The following is a 12238-nucleotide window of genomic DNA, read 5'->3' as shown; positions in this document are numbered from 1 at the left end:
TAGAAAGGGAGAAGGTCAAAATGTGCTAAGTTTTTTTCTGTGGGGGGTAGGTTGGCTTAGTATACTTTATTGGTGGTACATGACAAGGTAGGGCTCCCTAAGCCCCTCCCCTTCTTCAGGGGTTCTGGGATGGAAACTGTGGAGGTCAAAATATTCTCAGTGTGTTGGGGATGAGTTGGGGCAGTTACTCCCCAGTAGCTGAGGGCTGCCTCCTCTTGCTGGGCCTAGTGGTTCAGGTGGGTCTTACTCCTTGGAGGCTATGTGGACCATAAGGTCCACCACCTGGTTGCTGTAGCCAAATTTATTGTCATACCAGGAAATATGCTTGACAAAGTAGTCACTAAGAGCAATGCCAGCACCCGAATCAAAGGTAGAAGACTGAGAGTCACTGTTAAAGTCACAGGAAACAACTTGGTCCTCAGTGTAGCCAAGGATTCCCTCGAAGGGCCCTCCAATGCCTGCCTCATCAACTTCTTGAGGTCATTGTATTTGGTAGCTTTTTCTAGGCAGCAGGTCAGATCTGTGACTGACATACTGGGTGGGGACCCAGAAGGCCATGCCAGTAAGCTTCCCATTCAGTTCAGGGATGACCTTGCCTACAGTCTTGGCAGTGCAATAGAAGCAAGAATAATGTTCTAGGCAGCCCTTGGCTATCATGTCACAGCTTTCCAGAGGGGTAATCCACAGTCTTCTGGGTGGCAGTGATGGCATGGACTGTGGTTATGAGTCCCTCCACAATGCTGAAGTTGTCATGGATGACCCTGGCCAGAGGGGACAATCAGTTGGTGGTGCCAGAGGCACTGCTGACCATCTTGAGGGAGTTGTCATATTTCTTATGGTTCACACCCATCACACACATGGGAGCATCAGCAGAAGGGGAAGAGATGATGACCCTATTGGCCCCCTTCAAGTGATTCCAGCCTTCTCCATGGTGGTGAAGACCCCAGTAGACTCCACAGCATACTTAGCAGCACCACCCCATTTGATGTTGGTGGCAACACGCTCCTGGAAGACGGACATGGGCTTTCCATTGATGATACGTTTCCTGTTCTCAGCCTTCATGGTGCCATGGAATTTCCTGTGATGGAATCATAATGGAACATGTAGACCAGGTAGTTGAGGTCAATGAAGGGGTCATTGATGGTGACAATATCCACTTTGCCAAAGTTAAAAGCAGTTTGGTTAAATCCATTTCCTCTGACCTTCACCATCGTCTTGGAGACTCTGGCACTGCACCAGAAGATGCAACTGTCTGTCGAATGGGGAGGAACAAAGAGCCATGTGCTAAGCAGTTTCATACTGTCTTCACTGCTAAAGCAGAACTAGGTTTCTAAGTGTTTCGTTCTCCATAGAGACAAGTTTGTGATTACAGATTACAACCTTAACAATCACAAATCGTTTCTATTAAGAACACAACAGAAAAAAACTTATGGATTATAAAGCACTATACATATATAAAGATCTATTGTATTATTATTATCTCTTGTTATTATAACCAATTTATACATTTACTTAGAGTTCAAGTTTTACTATTTTTATGTGACTATGCCAGTTAATGAATAGGTAAATATCCAGTTGATATGTCAAGATCATCCTGTTAATTTATAAATTTAACACAAAGTGACTGGCAGTGCCATGAAACATCTAATTTCTTTGCATTGAACCATATGAGTCACCTATTTGAACCAGAATACAGTATATAAATATGTTCATAAGAATTGTTTATATAGGGGTGCCTGGGTGGCTCAGTGGGTTAAAGCCTCTGCCTTCAGCTCAGGTATGATCCCAGGGTTCTGGGATTGAGCCCCACAACTGGCTCTCTGCTCAGCAGGAAGCCTGCTTCCTCCTCTCTCTCTGCCTGCTTCTCTGCCTACTTGTGATCTCTGTCAAGTAAATAAATAAAATCTTTAAAACAAAACAGAATTGGGCGCCTGGGTGGCTCAATGGTTTAAGCCGCTGCCTTCGGCTCAGGTCATGATCTCAGGGTCCTGGGATCGAGTCCCACATCGGGCTCTCTGCTCGGCGGGGAGCCTGCTTCCCTCTCACTCTCTCTGCCTGCCTCTCTGCCTGCTTGTGATCTCTCTCTGTCAACTAAATAAAAAAAAAAAAAAAAAATCTTAAAAAAAAAAAAACAGAATTGTTTATATATTGAACTAATCATTTTTTCATGTTTTTGAGCTCTTATTTACTGAATCAGAAGTTCAAGCATTCTTTTTTTTTAAAAGATTTTATTTATTTGACAGACAGAGATCACAAGTAGACAGAGATCACAAGTAGGCAGAGAGGTGGGGAGATAGAAAGAGGAAAGCAGGTTCCCTGCTGAGCAGAGAGCCCGATGCGGGGCTCGATGGGGGACTTGATGTGGGGCCCGATATAGGGCTTGATGCGGGGCTTGATCCCAGGATCCTGGGATCAGTCCTGAGCCAGAGGCAGAGGCTTTAACCCACTGAGCCACCCAGGTGCCCCAAAAGTTCAAACATTCTAAGAAGTATATAATTGGCAGCACCATGTAGGAAATCATGAGAAATCATAGATGAAATAATAATGCAGCAAGTACCCATTTAAATAATAAGTCAGAGTGGGGCGCTTGGGTAGCTCAGTGGGTTAAAGCCTCTGCCTTCGGCTCCGGTCATGGTCTCAGAGTCCTGGGATCGAGCCCCGCATCGGGCTCTCTGCTCGGCGGGTAGCCTGCTTCCTCCCTCTCTCTCTGCCTGCCTCTCTGCCTACTTGTGATCTCTGTCTGTCAAATTAAAAAAAAAAAAAAAAAAAAAACTTAAAAAAAATTTAAAAAAATAATAATGAGTCAGAGTGTATTTCAAAAAATATATATGTATTAAATATCATTGTGTAAAATCATAGTATAAAACATACATATTAAATAAGTTAAAACATGTAACATATCAGAACTAGTTTATAATGATTATTAACCATATAGAGTGAGAAAAGCAAGAAAGTAAGTAACTAAATCTTAAGACAATTAGTACAGTAGGGTAGGATGTGTTTCATGTATATATAATCAAAGTGAATGATGGGAGATCCATGGACATAATATGTTTATTAACATTTTTTCACTGCTTCACAGAAAATTTCTGCTCCATATACTGTAAGAAAACAAAAACTATGCAAAATTAGTCTCAAATGTCTTTAATTCTGCCAGCTAAATTAATCTCTGAAGGAAAATATAAATTCATACACCACTGCCGATCGGCAAATGTTGTTTAGGGACTTGGGCAACTAATGCAGTAATACACTGAACAGACCGACAAGGCAGTCCTACTCTATCTAACACAGTACTTGTAGCAAGAAAAAAACTTTTGCTGGATTCATGACCCAATATTGAGATTCCTGCTTCTAGAACCTAAATAAGAATCTGCGCTACCTGTTTCAGGCATGATGATCTCCAGTTCTGTCTGAGATAAGAGGGGCAAAACATTAGCACTTCTAAAGGGGAAGTGGAAAACCAGTGACTCAGTTATAAGAACAGCACGCTGCTACAGGTCTGTATACTTTCAGAACCACCACCTCTCCCTACTTCACTTACTACCATCACTACCCCTTGTCTCACTGGTTTTTTCTTTTCTATCCTCTACACATACCAGTCATGACCTTCCTGCCTCACAGCCCTCATATACATTTTTCTCTATGTGGTGGTTTTACAATCTCTTCTGTTCCAGCCCCATTTATCCCGCACATCAACTACTCCGGTAGCCAATTAGAGCTCATCTCTCAGTTCCGTAGTTTTAAGGGATGCACAGAGGGAAAAGAACACAGGCAGACAATGTGACCCTTCACTTTTATAAAATTAAAACACTAACCTGTGTTTACATGACTGGCTGAATATGAATCTCATATTCTTCCTTCTATTCCCACACTTCTTGAACATCAGGAAGCAGAGAAAAGCAGGACAATTTGAAGCTTACTATTAATTACAATTATTTACAAGCCCAGTAATTTCCTACAGTAACACTTCAAGGGTTATGTCGACAGATCCATAGTGAAGGCAATTAAAGTCACATAGCCTCCTCTTGCCAAAAAACAAAACCTAGCCAAAGAAATTCTTAAACATTTCCTTTTTCATTCAAATATAAGATTCTATATTGGTTTTGGCTAACCCCTACCAAAAAAATGATCAAATGTGGGGGGAAGTGGGGCTTACAAGCTTTACAAGCAACTATTCCCACTCGCAAAGTAGCAAATTATAAGATGAGCTGGAGATGGTAGCCCTATTCCCTGTAACAGACAGGTGTCCACATCACAGGAAAAGTCACTGCTCTTGAACCATTTTGAAAGGCTCAGCAAAAAACAAAAGGTCACCTGACTCTGAGATTAAATTAGACATTGAAATAGGAAAAACGTGGACTATATATGAACATATGCTACCACCTTTTTGCAAATAACATCAAAAATTACTGCATCAGAAGAAATTAGACCTATATTTTAAGAGGAAAAATTATACACTTCCATTTCCTAAATGGAATCCATCCAAATTAGAAATAAGTTTAATTATTTTACCTTGCATTTGTGTGTGCCAACCAAAATACAGAATAACCCCCAATATTAAAAGTTATAGAACATAATCTAAGTCTATGATTTCCTAATGCTTTCACAATGCCAAAAGAGTCAATCCCAAAATTAATCCTGTGGAAATAAATGAATCAAACTGGCTTGCCATTTTAAACACAGAAACATCAGTCATTTGAGAGGCAATGTCGAATATCAGTTGAAGATAAGGGTATTTAGAGCCACCTTCCCTGGGTTTAAATCCTGCTTCTGCAGAGAGCTCTGTGACCTTGGGAGAGTTACTTAACATCTCCATTCCTCAGTATATTCTCTCATATGAGGGTAACAGTCGTCTCTAATTCATCAAGTTAACTGAGGATTAAATGAAATAACACAAAGAAGGTTTGTGATGATGTCTGGGGATTATTAACTTGTTTAAATAAACAAGCATCTATTTTAGCCAAACGGACTGAGGTGGTGGATTGGGAAGAGGGTTAGGGCTCAGCATATCCTGGAAATTGCTACAGATTACATTTTTTAGCTAAAAAGAGAGGGAAACCCCTGTTTTTATTAAAAGAAAGCAGTACAAAGGTGATCTTGGGTCAGGTGTTAAGGGTTAAAAACCACCAATTATCCAGGATCATGGAGGCTCTTTGCATTGCCCTCCTCCAAACTCCACAGGTCTGTAAGTGATGGATTATGGAGTTAGAAGAAAAATATTTTTTAGATTATCCCTTAACCATTACTTTATAGATCTTCAATGTAATGGATCACGTTATCCAAAAGTTAGCTCAGGTTAATTTCGCATCATCTGTTAAAAATATATACATTCATTCTATATGTTATGAGCAAGATTTTCAACTACAAAGAAATTGCCTGTTTTCTATATCCCTCAGAGTCATATAGATGTCAGCTCAATTATTACACACTAACTGGCTTGATAGGAAATTTTATTTAAAATATATATGTATAAGGGTTTAGAAGTCAACATTGCCGACATGCAGACATGTAGAAACATAAAAAGATTTTCTCTTTAGTTCTATGATGTAAATTTAATTATAGAATATATATGACAACTTAGCACGAGTTAATCCGGTAAAGTCCATTTTAGTAGCACTCATGAAATTGTTTAACAAATACCTCCACCTGCATAAATATTTATTTTCTTCTCATAACTGTGGAAAAGTTAACAATGCTGAAGCAGCTCAATTACTTTTCACTTAAGAGATCTTAAGTTTTTTAGGTAAAGTTCTGTATTTCCAATTTGATATCTCATACTTGGCTTCAGATACAAACTGATTTATAGAGACACAAAGCATACTGTGTATTTATAGGTGTTCCTATATATTTAGTATGTATTTAATGAAGGTCAAGAATAAAACTGCAAATGAGGTTTATGGGAGTGTTGTAAAGGTTCATTATTGTCATTGTGGGGGAAAGTATAATTTTCTTAAGAGAAATGATGACATATACATAATAAAGTCCCTGTCCGTGTCATGACAGCTCAAGAGCATGCCATCGTTACCACCTATGTCACACCGCAAGTGCACCTGCTATATGGGTGACAGCCGCTGACTTCTCTGATCAACACATAATTATCTCTGAATAAAAATGCACGTTGAAGTTAGCTGGACATAATGGATTGAAGACCCAGGGCAAAATTATCTTTATCATGGCACATAGCACCACCTGGGGGTAGGAGAGGGCTAGGGAGAGGTGTTGTCAATGATGCAACCTTGAGAAGCTTGCTGTGATGTGGGTACTTCTAGGGTGTTCATGTTTATCCTGCCTGTCTTCTTTTGGATAGAAGAGGTCACTTGGTTAATGGTTAGGATGCTCCTGGCAGAGAAAGGTCCCACTGATCAGTGCTATTCTCCACGGATCTAACTGTATATCTCTCTCTCAGCATCTGGATAGTTTCCATTTGCAGAGCTCCCTTCCCCCATAAGATAATAAATATCATATCACAAGGATGGCAGTGCTCCTTCATGGAACACTGACTGTTTATTAGAGGCAAAAAAGTTTAAGAGAAATGCTAACAATGTTCATTAATGGCCCGCATCCAGGTTTAATGAGGCATGTCAATATGCGGACTGGGCAACATCAGTGGCATAATAGTGGTGGTAAATGGGAGTAATTGTATCCAATTGTACGGCACAGCTTCCAGGAATGAGCCCGAACTGCCAACTGACAATGACAGAGCAATTATGGGAAGGCAAGCGAGCTGTGTCAAATTAGCACTCGGTGAGAACTCATTTTTCAGAGATGTGCTTGCTCGACACCACCACAAGTGATAGCTACTTTATTGTGAGTGATAGGAAGACCAGCACTTAGACTGATGTTCTGATTTGTCAATAGCTGTATTTGAAAGCTTAGTGTCACAAATATATAGAGATATTCAGGGAGAGAGGCACACTGCTCATGATCCGAAGGATAAGAACGTTGCCGAGAAGGTCATCTGTCAGTGTGAGCTGTCAGAGAGAGATCACACTCTATGAAAAGGGAACATTCAGCCGACTTAAGTAATTACCTTTGACTGAGATTTGAAGATGTCTTCTTTTGTTGGCCTACATTGACTGCATAATTTATAATTTACTGCAATCAGCAAAGGGCCAGGACTTGTAACTAAGAAAATTCTTATTTTATTTCCATAATTACTTTTCCTCTCTCTCTTTTTTTAACTCCTTTAGCACTTTAGAAGTGTAAAGTGGGAAACTGATGAAATTGATTATTTTCTTTCTTTCTTAAACAACTAAGTCTCAAGTACATGAGAAACAATATATTTTACTTTTGACTGTTGTTTCGCAGGACCATACCTCTCTACCATCACCCTGTAAGAGGTATGAAACACCCCTTTATCCTTGATTTATTTTTTTCTTGCTTTGTGGATTACTAGTTAAAGAGGATAAAGGAATACTTTGATTTTGTCTCTCTAATGCAGAAGAGTAAGAAAGGAAAAAACAGATTTGGAGTACTAAGCACTGAAATTATAATTCACATCCTTAGATATTCACCAGTTTGACTGAGTTGTCATAACTATAAAGAGGTAAGTATTAATATCAAATATTTCAGAACTATATGGATTAACAGAATTTTCAATTCATGTTGTCCTTTTCCCCTGGGACATATCACAGGATCAGTGTTTGCAAAATAACTTGTCTTGCCTTTAATAACCTTATGCAAAAATATATTTTGTGACCCATTATATTTTGGGGAGCAATAAGCATTAAAATTTTATTTTTTCTATATTTTAAGAAAACGTGATCATTTAATTTTGTTAGCTAAAATATAATAGGGAGTTGTAACAGTGTAGCTTTTGATTTTTTTTTAAAGCCCTGGGTTAAAAAAGAAGACCCTCTGAGGAAATATTAAACTTTAATTATTTGGAATTATTATGAAATTCTTGCTGCTTTTTCTTCCCCTAATGGTGACCAATTGATTAATGAATTGTAACTAAAAATTACCAAGATTAGCCTGCCTTCTGACAAAAACTGTTGTTTAATTCTAGCTGTATTGATTTACTGAAGAGATATTGACAAAAGAATTAATTTAAGTACTTTAAGTCAATATTACTTTAGTGGAAACTCCACCTTTTAGTTTTAAAGAAATACACTAAAGAACACTCCTCCATTAAAATGGTATAAAATTACTGTCACATAATAAACGTTCATTTCTTCCTACCTGAAAGTCTGCATAGGTTCACACTGCCTCCCCCCCCCCACACACCGAGACCCATCAAACACTTGTATTTCAAATGAGTAATTATGGGTTTGGGGATGTTTGCTGATGTATTTAATGTTTCCTCTAAACTTCAACAATTCTGCTAAAAAATATTTTGTTTTCCAGTTTACCATCTACTACTTGAGATTATTTTAAATTACATACTTTGATGTTTCTGAAACACAGTTTTAAATTATTTTTTTAAATATTTCAGAATTCCTTGGACCATTCAGTTTCCCCATTGCAGAAAGCTGTTTAATTCACAATGCCTCGAGTACAGGCCCGTCATCTATTCTATAGTGACTGTACCACTTAATAATGGAATAGTGCATCAAAGTGGCACTTAGGTCTCAAATTGTTATGTATGACTGTCAAAGCGGCAAGAAAAAAGAATTAAAAAAGGGGTTGGGGGGAGAAAAACCCTTGATTTGTCTTTACTACTGAAATGTGAATTTGTCAGCCAGGTTCTGAAATCACAACAGCATTGCATCCCCAGCGAGATGTTGAAAACTTGACAGGTACATATTTTTTCAACTACAAGCAGTTCTATAATGAAAACTAAATACACAAATCTTATCTTTTTATTTTTCATTTATTTATTTTTTTCCTCTTGACAGATAGTTGTTGCCAAAGAGATTTAATATTCAGGTTTGGGTTGTCAAGAGAAATAACCAGTAAGCAATCCAAAGAGTCACGATACCGATATTCAAAGTCAAAAGCCTGGCTTGTGATATACGGAAAGAATCTGAGTGTATAATTAAGTAAGTTCAAACCACTGGCACTTAATCTTCCCCCTAATGGCACATAAAGCCCATCACAGCCTCTCTCAGGGGGACAAACTGTAACTTGTTTAGTGGTCACCAAGGCTTTTGATCATCATTGTCCTTTTCACTTCATTTAAAGATGAGTTTGCTTTGGTCTGAGATTTCTCCATTGCTTATTCTCAGGAAGAATAAAAGCATAAACCATGATCCAGTATTTAATTCTGTCATCCAAAGCATTTTTTAAGTCTCCTTAAATATCCATATCTCCAGAACTATCTACTTCTGAGTTTGATTCAGAACATAGCCTGTGTATATAATTTCTCTGGGTGTATTTTGTGCACAATGTAAGTGCCCTGACAACCACTATTAACACCTACAATGATGCTCAGTGTGTGGTGATTATTTACCTGCTGGTAACTTCACTATATTATCAAAACCCTTATGAATATGCCTGGACATTTTGTATAGGGAGAGGGTAGGAGACCTGTAGTTGTAGCACTTTTTCCTAGAAATTATAAATTGCAACTGGTTGTCACCCGCTGCTCTATATGGATCAGTCTTACAGAATTGCATTCAACCATTTGCCTGGGGCAAATAATATTTTTGACAGGTGAGTGGAATTTTGCAAGGATAGATAACACCACACAAATCACATATGAATAATCCTAAAAACTACAACTCCCATCATGCTTTTTAACTGAACATTAAATAACCAATGACCTCATCAGAATTTTCTTTAAATTTTATTTTATTGTGGTAAAAATATGAAATTTGTTCTCTTAACAGGTTTTTAAAAGTGTACAACATAGCATTATTATCTACAGGCACAATGTTACAACAGCATATCTCTAGAACTTATTCATTTTGCATTACTGAAATTTTATACCCATTAGTTAGCAACTCCCCTTTACCTATGACCCCCACACCGAGCTCCTGCCAACTACCATCCTATTTTTTGCTTCCATGACTCTATTTTAGATATGTGGAATCATGCAGTATTTGTCTTTCCGTGAATGGCTATTTCACTTGGCATAGTGTCTTTCAGGTTCATCCATTTGGTTGCATATTGCAAGCTTGCTTTCTTTTTTGGGGATTAATAACATTCTACTGCCATGTATATACCACATTTTTTTTTAAAAGATTTTATTTATTTATTTGACAGAGAGAGATCACAAGTAGACAGAGAAGCAGACAGAGAGAGTGAGAGGGAAGCAGGCTCCCCGCCAAGCAGAGAGCCCGATGCGGGACTCGATCCCAGGACCCTGAGATCATGACCCGAGCCGAAGGCAGCAGCTTAAACCACTGAGCCACCCAGGCGCCCCTATACCACATTTTTTAATCCATTCATCCACTGATGGACATTTAGATTGTCTCCATAGCTTGGTTCTTATGAATTGTGTTGCAATGAACATGGGAGTGCTAATATGCCTTTGAGATCAATATTTCAATTCCTTTATAAAAATACCCAAAGGTGGAATCACAAGATCAAATAAGAGTCTCTTTTTTTTTTTTTGAGGAATCTCCTATTTTCCACAGCATTACACAATTTTGCATTCCCACCAACTGCATGTAAGAGTTCCAAATGTTCCAGACACTAGTCAACACTTGTTTTTTGTTTTTTTTTGTTTGTTTGGTTTTTTTTTAGCCATTCTAAAAGATGTGAGGTGATATCTCATTTTCATTTGGATGTGCATTTCTCTGATGATTAGTGGCTGAGCACTTTTTTCATATGCTTATTGGCCATTTCCATATCTTCTTTGAAGAAATGTCTATGGAGTTTCTTCGTTGATTTTTTAATTGGGTTATTTGTATTTGCTTTTGGATAGTACAAGTTCTTTATATATTTTGGATATTAACCCTTATCAGATTTTAAGGATTGCAAATATTGTCTCCCATTCCATAGGCTGGCTCTCATTTTGTTGATTATTTCTCTTACTGTACACAAGCTTTTTAGTTTGATATAGTCCCACACAGATGTTCAATAAATTGAAACCATTATTGTATATTGACTTGCTTGACAATTTCATTTCTGCATGTTTGTCTTCCCTTCCTAAACAGCTCTCAGGCTGCTATGGGAAAGGATAGTAGTGGTCATATGACTTCACCATAAACATACATTAAGTTCCTGTTATATGTGAGCTGGCTCTGAAACTTGCTTTGCCAATCAGCAGATAAGAAAAATTATGACTGATTGTTTACTTGCCTGATGTAGTTCCACTCATCTATTTCTGATTTTATTGCCTGTGTTTTTGGTGTCAAATCTATGAAATCATTTCCAAGACCAATATAAAAAGCTTTTCCCCTGTGTTTTTCTCCAGGAATTTTATAGTTGCAAGCCTTACATTTAAATATTTAATCCATTTTGAGTTGACTTGTGTATATGGAGTAAGATAAGGGTCCAAATTCATATCTTTTGCATGTGGATATCCAATTTTCCCAGCACCATTTGTGAAGAGACCATCCTTTCTTCATGTGTAGTCAACAGATTAATACAGACCTTTTTGGATCAGATCTCAATCCACAGAAAATCAAATCAACATAACAGCTTTAGAAATGAATCTTAGTATAATTCAGCTCTTCAAATTGTAAGCACAGTTTCTGACTCTTTTGTTAAGTAAAAATTGGGATGCTCCTGAAAACTCTGATTTCAAAAAACTGCTACAACGTAAAGAGTCATTTTAGTGTTTATGCCTCAATATGTACACTGATGTATCCATCTTTTTTTTTCTATTTTCCTTACTGTTCACATGTAATTTGTGTAAATTAACTCTTAGTATGCTACTTTCAAAATCTATTCTAGAGTCTTTCTACTTCTGTCACCTGGATCACTGTAATAGATCTAACTAGTTTCCTGCTTTCACTATGGCCTCTTCTACAGTTTACTCTCCACTTGCAGCAGAAGGAATCTTTTTAAAATAAAAATCAGCTATGATCATTTCAGTTGCTCCCATTATACTTATGTTAAAATATAGTCAAAGGTCCTAACTTGGTTGATATTCACAGTAGAAAGATCAAATCACACTAAAATTCTTGATAGTCCCTGCTCCTTTGGCATCCTTCCTATTATGTGGTTGATTTTTTGTCTGATCCATAGTTTTACAAAACTACCTTATTTAGTGCTCAGCACAGGTATTCCTTCTGAGAAAAATTTTATTACCTCTCCAACAACATACATAAGAATAAGATCCCCCACCATATACTGTAGCACAGTGCCATACATGAGCCTCTATCACAGCATCTGTTCCACAAAATTG

At 37.7% G+C, this 12238-nt stretch overlaps 1 pseudogene; it reads right to left on the bottom strand.

The window, feature by feature from the left end:
- Positions 1-243: 243 nt before the first annotated feature.
- LOC123951505 lies at positions 244-1211 on the bottom strand (annotated as a pseudogene).
- Between the last annotated feature and the right edge of the window lie 11027 nt (positions 1212-12238).

This window comes from Meles meles, chromosome 10 (assembly GCF_922984935.1).
Source record: "Meles meles chromosome 10, mMelMel3.1 paternal haplotype, whole genome shotgun sequence".
NCBI classification, from domain to species: domain Eukaryota; kingdom Metazoa; phylum Chordata; class Mammalia; order Carnivora; family Mustelidae; genus Meles; species Meles meles.
The sequence above is the reverse complement of the archived record's forward strand: the minus strand, read 5'-3'. Positions and strand labels throughout refer to the sequence as shown.